The sequence below is a fragment of the Oryctolagus cuniculus genome, chromosome 14 (genome assembly GCF_051225735.1).
Source record: "Oryctolagus cuniculus isolate XC-2025 breed Fujian yellow rabbit chromosome 14, ASM5122573v1, whole genome shotgun sequence".
Lineage (NCBI taxonomy): Eukaryota > Metazoa > Chordata > Mammalia > Lagomorpha > Leporidae > Oryctolagus > Oryctolagus cuniculus.
This window is the reverse complement of record NC_142880.1, coordinates 57,109,215-57,125,300: the sequence shown is the minus strand read 5'-3', so window position 1 is coordinate 57,125,300 and position 16,086 is coordinate 57,109,215. Positions and strand designations below refer to the sequence as shown.

The following is a 16,086-nucleotide window of genomic DNA, read 5'->3' as shown; positions in this document are numbered from 1 at the left end:
ACTTAGCAATGAATCTATGACTAGAAATAAAGTAGAGAGTTGCATAATTGCATATTATATTGAATGCACTCAGGACAATTCAAGTGGAAGTAGATCACAAGGCCTCAATTATCCAGATTGGTTCTTTTGATCAAAACCAATTCACGGCATAATTGTATATTTCTTCTTTCCTGTGACATTATAAACTCATTGAGTTAGGAAATGCGGAGTCAAACTGATCCCTTCTCCCCACCCCCTACCACGTTGGTGATTGTTCATTTTTTGGCCTCAGATTTAAGTATGAATAATTGGCTTCCACTAAGTCTTTATGGACTTAGAAGATGACTAGAAACTATTGACTGGGTGTAGATTTAGGTTTTTCTGATTCTTGTCCAATTCCGGTTGGGATGTTCTTCATTGGTCTGTGGTGTGCAGGTACCCTGCTACATTATATATGGCTCCTGACTGTTACATGGGAAGAGGCTGCACAGTGCTCTACTGTGATTTCTCACTTGTGCTTACTCTGTGCTTTTCTGGTGATATTTACACACTTGAGCATCCGTGTTTCCATGACATCAACATCCAACTGTCATGATAAGGCATCAGGAATGAGTAACATATGCAATGTACTTGTGCATGATGTGTAAATATTTAAGGTATCAAAAGCTAAAAGAAGCTACATGAAAATATCCTTTTACTGAAATTACTCAGTAGATACATTTTCTCCATAAAGTGAAGCTTTTATAGCATTGATTTATTGTATTTAAAGTAAATGCAAAATTGGAACTTAGAGAACAAGACCTTATACTAAATATTTATAGTTTGAAAATAAATCTTCTCATTAGTTTTGCTGTTGGAAACATTAATTATATTGAGGAAAGATGAATTACTTTTCATTCCTTATATATCACCAACTTCAGAAGACATAAAATCTTTATTTACCAATTTATTTGAGTAATACTGAGAATCCTTATATTTCCATACCAGCATTTATAAACATATATAAGACCAGAGAGATATTTATGCAGTTACCCATGTATAATAGGAACTATGTTTGTGGAAAAAAAGGTTGGATATACAGGATTTGAAAATTGCTTTCTAGTTTTAAATCTGCCAGTGGATTAGCTGTGCAAATATAGTGACTCATTTGAAAAAATAGTTATTTCATCTGCCTTGCCCATCCCAAAGTTTTTAGTGATGATCAGATAAAATAACATCTATGAAGATGCTTTGTGAATTATCAAACACTGTATAAATTTAGGTACCATTATTTTGTTAGGTTTTGGCTTTATGCAGTTGAGCCTGATTGATTGATTATGGAATCATAAATTTCCAGGTATCTATTGAGAAAGCCTCTAGTGAAAAAGACAGTCTCATTTCTTTTCTTTGATGTGATAAGATTAAGACTTGGGAGAAAGCTTAGAAAATAAATTTAAAAAGCCATTGCCTCAAGAACACACACATTAAAAAGGGAAAAAAAAAGACTGCTACTTGAAAGTTAGTTCAGTAGGTTAGGGGAATAGCTATTATGAGTCAGCTAACCGAATCATGCGCACCAGGTTGTACTGATTCTCTTGATGTTCACAAAAGTAGGTCTTAATGACTATTTAGCTTAAGGGAGAAAGTAAATTCAGTGAGGTACTATCAAGTCTATGAGTTTCAGCACACCTTTGAAGGAAAGTGGAAAAGGAGCCCAGATTGTCTTTTAGCCTATAGAGATTCTAGTGAAAAAGTGAGTGTCAAAGACTGATGATGAAATGAAGGAAGACACATCTCTGCATATACTTTCACTGTTCTGTCCTAAGTTATATTTCACATAGAAATATTGGCCAATATTTCTAATATGTAGAAGATTCTAGTATTTTTAAATATTGACTTTAGAAATATTTGCATTAATACAGTGTACCTTACTCAACTGTTAAAGTACCATCTAAAACAATTAATACAATGTTTTAACATTTTTCCATAATGATTATAACATCTGTATGTATACTTCTAAAAACTGTGATTTAATAACTATATTTCCATAAAACTGTCATCTTATAACCCTGTTATATTTTTGCCATGCTCAATGTGCCAGATTCCATTGCAAGCATTTCTAAATAGCAAATATAAATTCAGAGTGACAGTAAACATTTTGGACATTTGTTAAACCAGGAAAATTGATTCTTGACTGGTGCTGCTTAACTTTGATTGGTTTCAGGCAGTACCATTTCACAGGGATATTTTGTAAACCTGTGCTACAATGCTGGCGTAAGACTTCTTTACACAAATATTATTCCTACATGCCAACAGAGTATTTAGTATATTGTGATATTTGTGTCTTACTTCAATAAAGGTAATATTTGGAACAACTATTTGGTTTAATGAGTTTTCATTATTTCATCTCTTCATATGTAATCTAAATTTAATTAATATATATATATACACATCAATTTACTATTCCCACTATCCTCTCCCTGCTATTTTAAAGCAATATCCTATTATCTTAATAGGAATAATGGAAAAATGACTTAAAGATGGAGGAACATCTCTATTTTCCTTTGATGAATAATACAAGGAACTAAGTACTTATAATTGGGTATCTGTATGTACCTCCTATGGCAGATACTGAAGTTACAATAATGTATGGTATGAGTTCTCTCCTTTATGAACTTAGGGGACACTGGCAAGATGGTTTACTAGAGGGCTCAGTGCTAACTTCTTCCTCCACAATGAAGAACCAGGAAAAGAAATCAAAAAGATATCTCGACATGAGTTCCACTGGAATCCATCAAAATATAGAGAAACCCTATAAAACACGGAGACCTGAGATAGTGGCATGGAAAATGGAATATGTCACATTAGATATTGTAGTCCCAGTTCCCTGCACAGGACAAATACCCATTACAGGGGAAAAAATGAAAAATAGAGTTCTAGCTGGACCCATTGTTACAGAAGCCAGCAACTCAAGTGACAGGGTATTCCACAGATGTCATGGTCTTGGAACCCACATAGGGAAGCAATCTGGAGTGTGCACCACAGTTATACTTCAGAGAAGTTTCTTGCGTTGTCTCCCTCCAAACTCCTCAGAGCCCAGGGTACTGTAAAATGACAACATACCAGAGGTAGAGCCACACTGCTGGCCTGCCCTCAGCCAAGGCCATATGTTCTATTTTAAATGCTTTCTCTATCTGCTGTTAGAGGGTTTGCATTCAGTCCTGCTCACTTCACACAGCTGCCACCATGGCTCATCTTGGATTTGGCCCTGGCCTGAGGGCACAAATTCAATGGTAAACACTCTTTGTAGCTGTCACTACACTAGGAGCTGTATTCTATGCTACACAGTCACTGCTACAATTGCCAGACTGCTTGTAGCTTATGACTCTGATCAGTGGGAGCATTTACACATCACACCCAAAGCTGCCACGGCTGAGGGAAAACCTAGCACTTGTTTCTGGTACCACCATCCCATGGACATGCACACACCACACTCAGCGCCATTATTGTTGAGGTAAATCTTACCCTTCCCATTGGCAGAGTGGCGATGTAGCGCATATTTCTTTCTTTTCTTTCTTTCTTCCTTTCTTTCTTCCTTTCTTTCTTTCTTCCTTCCTTCCTTCCTTCCTTCCTTCCTTCCTTCCTTCCTTCCTTCCTTCCTTCCTTCCTTTCTTTCTTTCTTTCTTTCTTCTTTCTGTCTTTCACAGGCAGAGTGGACAGTGAGAGAGAGAGACAGAGAGAAAGGTCTTCCTTTTCCATTGGTTCACCCCCCAATGGCTGCTGCGGCTGGTGTGCTGTGGCCGGTGCACTGCGAGGATCCAAAGCCAGGAGCCAGGTGCTTCTCCTGGTCTCCCATGTGGTTGCAGGGCCCAAGGACTTGGGCCACCCTCCACTGCACTTCCCGGCCCCAGCAGAGAGCTGGACTGGAAAAGGTACAACCGGGACAGAATCCGGCACCCCGACTGGGACTAGAACCCAGTGTGTCGGCGCCGCAGGCAGAGGATTAGCCTGTTGAGCTGTGGTGCCGGCCCATGTAGTGCATATTTCAACACCATTGCTGTATTTACCCCCATCTGCCTGCGATACTAGAATACTCCTTCTCTTATGTGGTTCCTAGAGTCACAAGGGCTCTCAGAACCACAAGCATATACAGTACACCCAAAGAATACTACATTAAAGCATCCGATTGGAACCCAACCTAATACAGCAAAAGAAGGCCACCAAACAAACACCTTAACTCACATCTTTAGAAAAATGCCATTTACTGTGAAAACCACCTTATAAAAGTGATAGAGAAAACTGATCCTTCTGATGTACAAGTCTCAAGGTTGCAGGATGCCTTCAAAGGAAGTCAGTATCTCTAGCAACAGACACCAAAGGAAAGATTCGTGGAATACCTGGTAAAGAATTCAAAAGACTGATTAGATGAAAACTCACAAAATACGAGAAAATTCAGATAGTTTAATAAAATTAAGAAAGGAGTTCAAATATGAATCTGAAATTCAACAAAGAAAACTTAAAAAAAACCCACAGAAATCTTGGAAATGAAGAACTTAGTAAGTCACATGAAAATGCAGTTAAAAGCCACAACAATGACACAATGGGTGAAGCAGAATGAAGACTATCTGAAATTGAAGGCAGAATCTATGAACTATCCCAGTCAGAAATGAAAAGGAGAAAAGAAGGAATATAGCCCTTGAAACCGTTAATGAATTAAGTATTTGAATTTTGAGGTCCCCAAAGATGGAGAAAGGAGAAGACAAATTTGGTGGAGTGAATCAGCAGATGGAAAATTTCTTTCTGCCCCTGTTCTTGCCTTTCAAATACAATAAATACATAAAAATCAATAAATAAGAAATAAATTAAGTTCAGAGATGAAAAATATGCCATGAAAATACAAAGAACAATAAATTCTTGGGAAAATTGAATTAAAGTACAAAAATAAAAATTTTATTTATCACTGTAAATTCCATCAAGTTTTTTTTAAAGATTTTATTTATTTATTTGATAGGTAGAGTTACAGACAGTGAGAGAGAGAGACAGAAAGATTTTCCTTCCATTGGTTCACTCCCCAAATTGGCGTTGCACCAATTGGAAGCCAGGAGCCAGGTGCGTCCTCCTGGTCTCCCATGCAGGTGCAGGGGCCCACAGCACCTGGGCCATCCTCCACTGTCCTCCCGGGCCACAGCAGAGAGCTGGACTGGAAGAGGAGCAGCCAGGAGTAGAACCCGGCGCCCATATGGGATGCTGGTGCTGCAGGTGGAGGATTAACCAAGTGAGCCATGGCGCCGGCTCCCATAAACTCTATCAAGTTTAAGACACTATTTTAAGTGATGATATTTGCCATTTAGTCTGTTACAAAAAAAGAAAAAAAAGCTGAGTGTCCGACCACACCAAAAAATTTCCTTTTACATTAAAAATTGAAGCAAATGGATGCCCTTTAAAGATTTTTTAAGATTAGGAAACAAAAAGCATCAGTCAAATCAGACTGAAAGGTGGATGCCTAGTGATTTCTCATCAAAATTCTCATTTCCCTTGTTTGATGAGAGCAATGAATAAGATCATTACTGTGGTAAAGAAGGACTCCCTGGTGGAAGTTTCCAAGGTGATTTTCCCCACTAAAAGTTTGGCTACGTTCTCTAAACACTGTCCTGGTAGGCAGGTGTTATTATGCTTTGACACTCCAGAAAGTCAGTATGCAAAATGATTTGAGCATTTCAAAAAGCTTACCGTGACTATGCTCTTGACTGTTCTGTTTTTGTATTGACTGGACAGCTTCTACTTTTGGTGAGCATTCCTTGGACTGGGTTTTGTCTTCAAGAGCATACTGGTAAAGCCTGGTTTTGTCACTTACAATTCTTTGAAAGAATACCTCATGGTCTGGATACCACTTGTTTAAAATTTCTGTTTGAAAGCTCTGCTTTTGTCTTCAGCTGATCTGGGAACAACAGTTTTAGTCGCCATTGAGCAGAATGCTTTTTCAACTTTAATTTTTCATTCACAGTTGTATAATCGGAACCAATTGGAATTGGCTGTTGTTTCTGCTGTTATTTTTTCAGCCCTATTCCATTCACCTCTAAAGAAGATGTTCTTCTCAATTTGCAAAAGGGATTTTCCCATTGGTTAAACGGGGCATTCATATTCAGACACTATTGCTCTAGTATTGGATCAAAACACGTATTTGGGGGATATGATATTAATGGAGAATCCGGGCTTAATGGCACCTGTGACATAACATTGTGACAAATGTTTACAATGGGCTCATAATAGATTTCAAAAGCATCTGATTGGAAGGACATCAGGAATTCAAGGTTGCATCAATTTTAATTTGGAAAAATCTAGTCACATATCTTTATTTCTGAAATTTAGTCATTATTTTTTCCTTTAAGTATATTTTGAAAGTATAAGTGAATTAAATGAACTTTTGTGCTCTTTAAATATGAAGTATACATATATACTTATATTTCTTATAAATCAGTGTAGTGGTCCTAATCTTATAGTCCCAAACCAAAATTATAAACTGTATAGTCATTTGACTATGCTGTGTGTATATAGAACTTTCAATCATTTCTGGATTTTAAAACTTGTTTCTAATTCTTCATTCAGAAGCAGAGAGAATGACAGCAAGAGAGAGGGAGAGAGAACACACTAACATCCACAGATTCACTCCCCAGGTGCCCAAAACAGCTGGAATGGGGCCAAGCCAAAGTCAGAAGCTAGGACCTCACTCCAGATCTCCCACATGGGTGGCAAAGACTCAACTATTTGAGTCATTACTTGATGCCTTCCAGGGTCTGCAGCAGTAGGAAGCTGGAATTGGAGTGGAGCTGGGAGTTGAACCCCGGTATGCTGATGTGGTACATGAATGTCCTAACTGATGTTCTGTCCACTAGGCCAAATACCCTCCCCTGAATTTTTTAAACTACTCAAAGATTTACTCTGAAATAGAATTGAAATTAGATTAAAAAAAAAAAAACAGACCAGTAAGCCCCCCCAAATAAGTAATAATTTGGCAGTTATTTAAGTGCTCATTGCTTATATTTAGAGTTACGCTTTTAGAAAGTTCAAGCCCCATTCTATTCCTATCCCTATCCCTATACCTCCAGGTATATTTAAGTAGTATAAACCTAGATTAATAAAATTTATTTAATTTCTAAATCTCTATGATATGTTCTTAAAAATGCACAAAGCCCATTTTGTTTAAAAAAAAGTACTCCTGTTTCTTTCTCTCTGAAATTAAAAAAAAATATGCCATACACTTTACCTAGCAATTTTGAGTTCCAGTTAATGCATATACATCCCATATCTGACTGCATGAGTTTGATTACCAGCTGCTTGATTCCTGCTCCCTGTTTAATGCAGATCCTAGGAGGCATCAGTGAAGGCTTTACTTTGGTCTATGCCACTCACTGGGAAAACTAGCTCCATCTCTCTGGGTTGCAGCTGTGGGCATATGGGAAGTGAACCAGCAAATGGAAGGATTTCTTTCTCTGTTTCTCTTGCTTTCTTCCTCTCAAACCATCATCTTCATCATCATCATCATCCTCCTCACAAATGAACATGTTATTTATAATTTAGCTTGAAAATGTAGGAATCAGTTTGTATTATTTATATGTTTAGTTTTTCTAATAGACAATGTTAAGTTGAAGATTACTAATAGAAACTATACTTTCAAGTAGAAAATGCCACCTATAATGGTAAGAGAATCAGGAAAATCAAACTTGAATATATTATAATATGAATTCATTGTAGAAATTGGTTCTAATGTCAAATGATCATCAATGATGGAAGAGGAAGTACATGAGGAGAGAGAACAGCTTGGGATGTGAGAGAATTAATTTAGTTAGTTGGCATTTAATTTTCCCCCTTGAATGTTTCAGTATCTTTTAACACAGTAATTTGTAATCTTAAACACTTTCAATTTTGAAGCTCTAATTATAGTTTATATAATTCATGTTTTCCAAAGAACACTGTTTCTTTTTATATAGAAACATTTGTGTATTTCTTTCAGATGTTTAAATATTTTAGCTTTGGTAATAAGGGAAAAATCCTTATAATAGCCTTATAATAGCCATGTTAAAGGGAATGGAAACTATGTATTAGAAGTTAAAATAACTAATTTTGAAATTTGACTGCATCATTTCTAGTGCATTTTCATAAATGTAAAATGCATGTTTAAGCAAAAATCTATGAGGTTTGTAGGCAGCAAAGCAATATAATCACAGCTACATTGTATTAAATTTAGAAATCATAGTGATTATGGATATTTGACAACCTGAAAATTGCCTATTGCTTATAATTTCCTTCTACAATTTTCATGAAGGAAAACTCAATCTATTCTTTGACACTTTGCTAGGAGAGCTTTTATCCATCTTTGTCAAGTGATTTTGTATGCTTGTCCTTATTCACACTATCAAGAGCAATGGACAAGCTTCTGGAAATCACGAGAGTGGCCACTAATGTGGAGGTAAAAACTGTATGTCCCCTAATTCATGGGTTAATCAAAGCTAGGCCTCTGTCTGTTTAAGGGAAATATGGTTTATTTATATAAGCTTTACTGTCAAGTGGAAAAGATATCAAATTTCATTTTGTATGGCAATTTTAATGGATGAATCATCCCAAAGTGCTAGCAAATGGACTAAAAAGATGCCTGTATAAATAGAAGGTGGCTTGTGAAAATTATCTGGATGCTTCATAGAAAAATAGATTAGAGTCATCTTATTTTTGATTGCAGTAACTGGTAATTAAACAATAGAATTTAAACTCTTTAATTTCATAGATATTATTTTCAATATCACCATAGCCAGTAAATATTTGTTGATGTTTTGTATGTATAAAACATATATACATGTATATAAAGACTATGTGCACATGGAGATAGTCACATGTGTTATGTTTATGTATTATTTGTATAAAGTGTCAATGAAAGACAAATACGCAATCCATACTTTTTTTTAAAGATTTATTTATTTGAAAGGCAGAGTTACAGAGAGGCAGAAAGAGAGAGAGAAAGAGGGAGAGAGAGAGAGTGAATCTTCCATCTGCTGGTTCATTTCCCAGATGACCTCAATGGACGGAGCTGCACCTATCTGAAGCCAGAAGCCAGAAGCCAGGAGCTTCTTCTGGGTCTCCCACATGGGTACAGAGGCCCAAGGACTTGGGCCATCTTCTTCTGCTTTCTCAGGCTATAGCAGAGAGCTGGGTTGGAAGTGGAGCAGCCAGGATGCAAAGTGGCACCCATATGGGATGCCAGCACTGCAGGAGGTTGCTTTACCCGCTCTGCCACAGCACCAGCGGCAATCCATACTTTCAAAAGCTGCAATGGGGGCCAGCGCTGTGGCATAACAAGTTAAGCCAAAAGCTGCAAATCTAGTGTTTACTTTTTGTGTATTTGTAAATTGTTTAGTCTACAATCCAAAATGAAAAGTGACCTAGAATATTAGGTAGTTAAAGGCATGGTTGCTATAGTGAGATGGGCTCAGTTGAAATTTGGCCCTGGATCTTACTAACTGAGGGTTTTGGCAAGGTATTTAAGCTTTCTTTGACTCAGTTTTCATGCAAAGTGTGAATTTCAATAATGCTTAACTCATTAAATGGGCTATTATTTACAGCACACTTAGCTCCTGGCACATGGTAGGTACTATATAATTGTTAAGAAACTTAATGGATATTTCAGGATAGGATTATTATTTTCAGTAGATGGAGAGGTCACCTGTACACGGTTATAGTGACTTATGATACATGGAGAAGACAAAATTTGAGTTAGGTCATGAAAGCAGAAGAGAAGCACAAAGACAGGAGACTTTTGAGTGGATAGGGTAAAATATGTTGTCCTATTGTGTAGGCTTGGTCCCCAGGCACATGGGTTTTCAGTAGCAAACATATAAGGAAGAGGAGCAAGCTGAGATCAAGTCTGCACAAACTGGCCCAGCAGCATGACTTTCTCTGACCAGAACAACCAAATAAACTCAGTGGGCTAAGGGGTAGAGTGTGATGAACATGTGCATGTTTAGAATTGGGTTTTGATATCTAAGGGGAAAGGTAAGTAGGTTTATCAGACAGTTGTGATGTTCCCTGATCACAGATGTCAGTTTTTTGTTTGGGGATGATCAATCTACTTTGGAACAAGACAAGCTGTTTGCCTCACATCCTCTGCTAAACCACCAATGAGCCGTGAAACTGGCACCCATCAATAGACAAACTGGGAACACCAGCCCTCATTATGGCAAAGGCCTTGTTTTCTCTCACTCTATTTCCCCACATGACTTTTCCTCCCGCCTCATTTCCTGGTACCTAATTAGCTCCCAAATGCCTCTATTTTTCTTGCCGTTTTTGGCCCCAGTTTTCACCTCTTCCCCTTCACTCTCACTGGCCCCTCTGGCTCAGTTTGGATATGTTCCAGGTCACAATTCTGTCCAGTTGAGCTCTCATCTGTAGATACCCACTGCACAGGCTTATCTCAGCCCTCCTTAGATAGAGTCCAAATCCAGCAGCTGTGAGTATGGAAATTGGGATCCAGGAGTCCAGCCTACCTTGGATGCTAGCTGGCAAGGGTTAGACACTGGGTAAGAGCCCTCATCAAGAAGGCTGGAGCCCACAGCAGAGTTATCGTATGAATAGGAGGTAGAACTGAAACCAAAAATTGAGGTGGAATCCTTGTTTCTTGGTCATGGAGGCAGAGGACCCAGGAAATGTGCAGGTTAGGAGCTTGCAATAGATGCTCATTTTACATGAGGAAGCATTTTATCCCCAACACAGTTCCAGTATCTACGTCTTATAAGGGATGTCCAAATTTGGTTCTGGCACTAGCACAGACTAGAGCCCCCAGAGTGATACGTTTTTCTGTACAAGTAAAGGGCCTACAGAGACTGGGAAGGTTTATAACAATATAGAGGCATATTCTTGCCCGTGTGTTTCTGAGAAATACACAGAATCACATCATAGGGTGGAGTTGATTCATCCTGGGAAATAAATTCAGGGTCAGGGATATAGGAGGCTTTGATTTAATGCTGATTGGTTGGCAGTTGTCTGTGAGCTGAAGTAAGGCATAAGAGAAAGAACTAAGTTCCATTAAGACATGCTTTATTCACAAGATACTACTCTAATTTCAGCTTTTCAGTGTCTGCAGTTTTATAGGTGCTTAATAAATGTTTATGTATTGAAAGAATAAAGTAAGAAATATAGACTCCTTGAGTTAATAAAAAAATTGAAGTCCAAATAATCTAACCCTTTATTCATTGCATTAGCCAATTCAACAATTTGTCTGAATATTTCTCATCATGTGAAAAATTCAGCCTGTTCTGAGGCAGCACACTTGGTGTGGCGGCATTTTTCTAACTCTTAAGAAAAGTTTCTGTTTATAAGGAATTGATATGAGAGCTAAGTGCTCCTGTCTTCCTTGCCTTGTGTGTAATGACCATGTGCTAGACATTGACTTCTGGAGGTAGGTAAAAGACACATGGCTGTCTCAGAGAGAATTTGGTGGTCCCAAAGGGTAAGCTGATGCTCTTGCCGCACACTCCATTAGCACCTGTATTTGTGTTTGAGTATTTGTGGCACTAGAAGTTAGTTGTAAATATCTGTGATGAGGCTACCCCTGAAGACACCCCCCAGTACTTCATGCAGTCCTGACCAGAGTGGATGTTCTGTAAATATTCATCTGCTGCACAATTTTCTATTGATATTCTATTGTGTAAAGGGCACTGTTCTATACAGTGGTGTGATAGCAATATTCTATTCTATTGTTTTATCTAAAACCGATGAAGACTGCTCTTTCATGGAGTTTTCACTGAGATGGGGGAGAGACACAATACATGGATAAACAAATAATATGAAATGTGTCAGTGGTCATAAATTTAATAACAAAAAGTAATGCTTGATATGGGGACAAGATTGGGCAACAGTACTTTATACACCGCATCGAAACAGGGCTCTTCATGGTGTGACATTTGAGCAGAGAGTGGCATGAAGCCAAGAAGCAGTACAGGGAGCTACCTGGAAATCTGGAAGAAGAAATTCCAGAAAAACATAAACAGTGTTCGAGCCAAGTTGAATTTCCTATTTTATTTATATTGTAAAAGCAGAGGGAAAGAGAAAGGCAAGAGAGAAATCTTCCATCTGTGGGTTCTTCCCCCAAAATGCCCACAATAGCTAGGGCTGAGCCAGGCTGAATCAGAGCCTAGAACTCAATCTGGCTCTTCCACATGGATAGTAGGGACCCAAATACTTAGCCAGCCCCTCCTGCCTCCCCGGGTGTGCATTAGCAGGAAGCTGGAATTGGAAATAGGTAAGGCCTTGGTGTGGGCATCCCTGCTCGTAAATATTCACTCTGAATTCCTTGTTCCTAAGGAGATTTTGATATCTGTTAGGGATCCCAACATTTAAAAATTTCTGAAAAACAATAGATAAGGAGAGGTTTATTATTTGGCTGACAAAAATCACTTTTTCTTTGAAGTTGCAATGAAATTATCATAGGAATGGGTACACTGGAAAGTGGATCTGTTTTTTTGTGGAATATGAAGCCTATGCAGTTTTTTTTTTTTCCAGGCAAAGTTAGACAGTGAGAGAGATAGAGAGAGAGAGTTATAGACAGTGAGAGGGACAGACAGAGAAAGGTCTTCCTTCCGTTGGTGCATTCCCCTAATGGCTACCACGGCCAACGCTGCACTGATCTGAAGCCAGGAGCCGGGTGCCTCCTCCAAGTGGGTGCAGGGACCCAAGCACTTGGGCCATCCTCCACTGCCCTCCCGGGCCACAGCAGAGAGCTGGCCTGGAAGAGAAGCAACTGGGACAGAATCCAGCGCCCCAACCAGGACTAGAACCAGGGGTGCCGGCGCCACAGGTGGAGGATTAGCCAAGTGAGCCATGGTGCCGGCCCGCCTATGCAGTTTGGAAGGCATTGTGTAAGAAGACATGTACACAAATATTTCTGCAAAACATATTACAAACTTGGGCTGGCATTGTGGTACAGCAGGTTTAACCACTGATGTGATGCCAGCATCTCATATTGGAATGCTAGTTGTAGTCCTAGCTACTCTGCTTCTGATTTAGCTTCCTGTTATGCACCTGGGAGGGCAACCAGTAGACTAACTGCTTGGGCCCTTGACACCTGTATGAGAGACCTGGAAGGAGTTCCTGATTCTTGGCTTTGGCCTGGTCCAGTTCTGGCTGTTGTGGTCACTTGAGGAGTGAACCAGCAAATAGGAGGTCTCTTTGTCTCTCCTTTTCTCTGTGTCACTCTGCCTTTTCACATAATTAAGTAAATATTTTTTTTTAAAAGCCAACTGAAGAAATTGCTAGGGCCTTGAAAAGTGAGAGACCTGACAGCTTCAGCTTCCTTTGCTTCCTGGCACATCCACCTCCAGACACACTGTTCGTTTGCAAGGAAAAGAAACCGTTACTCTTTCTATTGTCTCCTATGTGTATGACCTAATAAGGAAATGGCAGTTTGAGGTTAACAGTGGTTTTTCTAGGCAAGCAGCTAATTAATAATGGTACAATTTCATTCCAGCATAAGGAAACCAGGCCATTTTGGTGATGTGGATAAAGTACTGGGTGAGATGCAGGGCTTCTAAATTTAGTTCTGTCAGTTGCTTGCTGTGGGAACAAAGAAAACTCCAAGGGACCAATCTGCCTCTTTCTCCCCTTTTGCATTGAACGGGTTGCATCGCAAGAGAGCTTCACCGACCCGCTTTAATATACTTATTACATGTAAATGCCACCTCCACTGTGCTTTACTTTTTCATAAAATTACTCACAATTTTTAGTTGTCTATTAACCTTTTTATTTATTTATTTTCACTTTACTTGAAAGGCAGAGAAACAGAGACAGAGAGTGAGAGGAATCTTCCTTGTGCTAGTTCACTCTCCAAATGCCCACAACCATGATAATTGATTTTTGGAGCCTAGAATCCAATCCAAGCCTCCTGTGTTGGTGACAAAGAATCAAGTACTTGAGCCATCACCCACTGTCTCCCAAGATTTCCATTCATAGGAAGCTGGATCAGAAATGGAGCCTGGGCTTAAACCATGCACTCATGTGGGGGATGTGGACAGCCAGGTAGTATCTTAACTGCTGAACCAAACACTCACTCCTAGTTAAATCTATTTAAGGTGGATACATCATATCACTTTAGATAGCGGAAATAATTACTGATACTAGAAACCTGACAAGTAGATTTAGCAAATCATTATTAAACTCTGGCTACATTTCTAGCTTGAATAAATCTTTAAAACCAAATACTTTCTGTTCATATATATGTGTGTGTGTGTGTATAGATATTTTATCAAATAATTATTTATTTGAAAGACAGTGTTAGAGGTGAGACAGAGAGAGAGAGAGAGGGAGATGCTCCATCTGCTAGCTCACTCCCCAGATGGCCACAACAACCAAGGCTGGGCCAGGCCAAAGCCAGGAGCCAGGAGCTTCTTTTGCAACTCCCATGTGAGTATAGGGGCCCAAGGACTTGGACCATCATCCATTGCTTTCTCAGGTGCATTAGCAGGGAGCTGGATCTGAAGTGCAGCAACTAGGACTCGAACCTGTGCCCATATGTAATGCTTGCACTGCAGATGATGGCTTACCCCACTGCACCACAGCACCAACCCCTATGTTTATATTTCAAAGGGAGATTATCGAGTATCAAGCTGGTATAGGTCATATTTGTACCAAATTAACCATTTTCAGTGATACAATCAATAATCTGATAGAGGGCTATTAAAGAATAATACTATTAAACAAAATATCACTTTGCTATGGAAGGCTATTTAATGTCTTATCTATGTATCACTTAAAATAGCTTTGGGTACAACTAGAGATATATATCCACAATCTGGGAAAATATTAGAGAGTCAAAGTTTTCTCTTAAATTTCTATTTAAAGCAGCAGCTACAAACTACAGCCTGCAGGTAAAATTGGGCCCATTTTCTGATTTTCTAAGTAAAGCTTTTTTGGGACACAGCCATGATAAATGATTTATGTATTGTATATGGTTGCTCTTGTTCTGTTGTGATATAGTAGTTCTGAAGGAGATATAAAGGATTGTTAAAATATTTGCTATCAGGTCACTTATAGAATTTTGTTGACATCTGCTTTAAGGAAGCATGAGCCCCGTGTTTTGTACCATCTTTGAATCTTCTGTGCCTAATACTAGCAGATAGGTACTCATTTTTATTTTTTATTTTTTAATTTTTTTCATTTTTTAAATGATTTATTTGTTTATTTGAAAGTCAGAGTTACACACAGAGAGAAGGAGAGGCAGAGAGAGAGAGAGGTCTCATCCACTGGTTCACTCCCAAATTGGCCGCAACGGCTGGAGCTGCACCGATCTGAAGCCAGGAGCCAGGAGTTTCCTCCAGGTCTCCCACGTGGATGCAGGGGCCCAAGGATTTGGGCCATCTTCTGCTTTCCCAGGCTGTATCAGAGAGCTAGATGACAAGTGGTGCAGCCTGGTCTCGAACTGCCACCCATGTGGGATGCTGGCACTGCAGGTGATGGCTTAACTCACTTGCCACAGTGCTGGCTCCTACTCATTTTAAAAGGAAAAGTAAACTGTCTACACTTAGATGTCTAAGAAATGTCTCAGACTCAATATGTACAATATAAAGTATCTGATCTCTGTGGCCAGTGTGTTTGTATCTATGCTTGGTGATATTTCCATTCTTGTATGTGAGATGTGGAACGTCAGAATCACCTATTTCTCCTTCATATTTTACATCCACATTCAAATTCCTGGGGATCTCCTGGCTGTACCTTCCAAGTAGATCCAGAATGTGGGCAATTTGCATTCCACTTAATGCCACCATCCTTTTTAAAAACTGTCATTGAATTACTTCCATGCCTACTAATTTCTGTAAGTCTGTGCTTGAGTCTCTATCATTTCAGCATAACACCCAGTCAAACCATCTCAGTTCTCTCCCCCAAATCTCCCACTCTATTGAGAATAAAATCCTGTCTTCAAAGGCCCAGTGCAATGTGGCTCTGGTGTCTGTCCTGCTGAATCTTCTGTTGATCCTTCCTCAGTCTCTCTGCCCAGACACACTGGCTTCTCATTCTCCCCCAGTGCATCGACCCCACTCTGTCCTGCCTCCCTCCTCATCTGGACCGCTTCCTTATATGTATTTTCCTCGT

General features: G+C 39.2%; 1 long non-coding RNA gene across 12 annotated transcripts in view; it reads left to right on the top strand.

The window, feature by feature from the left end:
- The window catches only part of LOC149122331 (uncharacterized), a 375,722-nt gene that overhangs the window by 267,013 nt on the left and 92,623 nt on the right, over window positions 1-16,086 (top strand). The gene's annotated exons all lie outside the window — the stretch shown is intronic.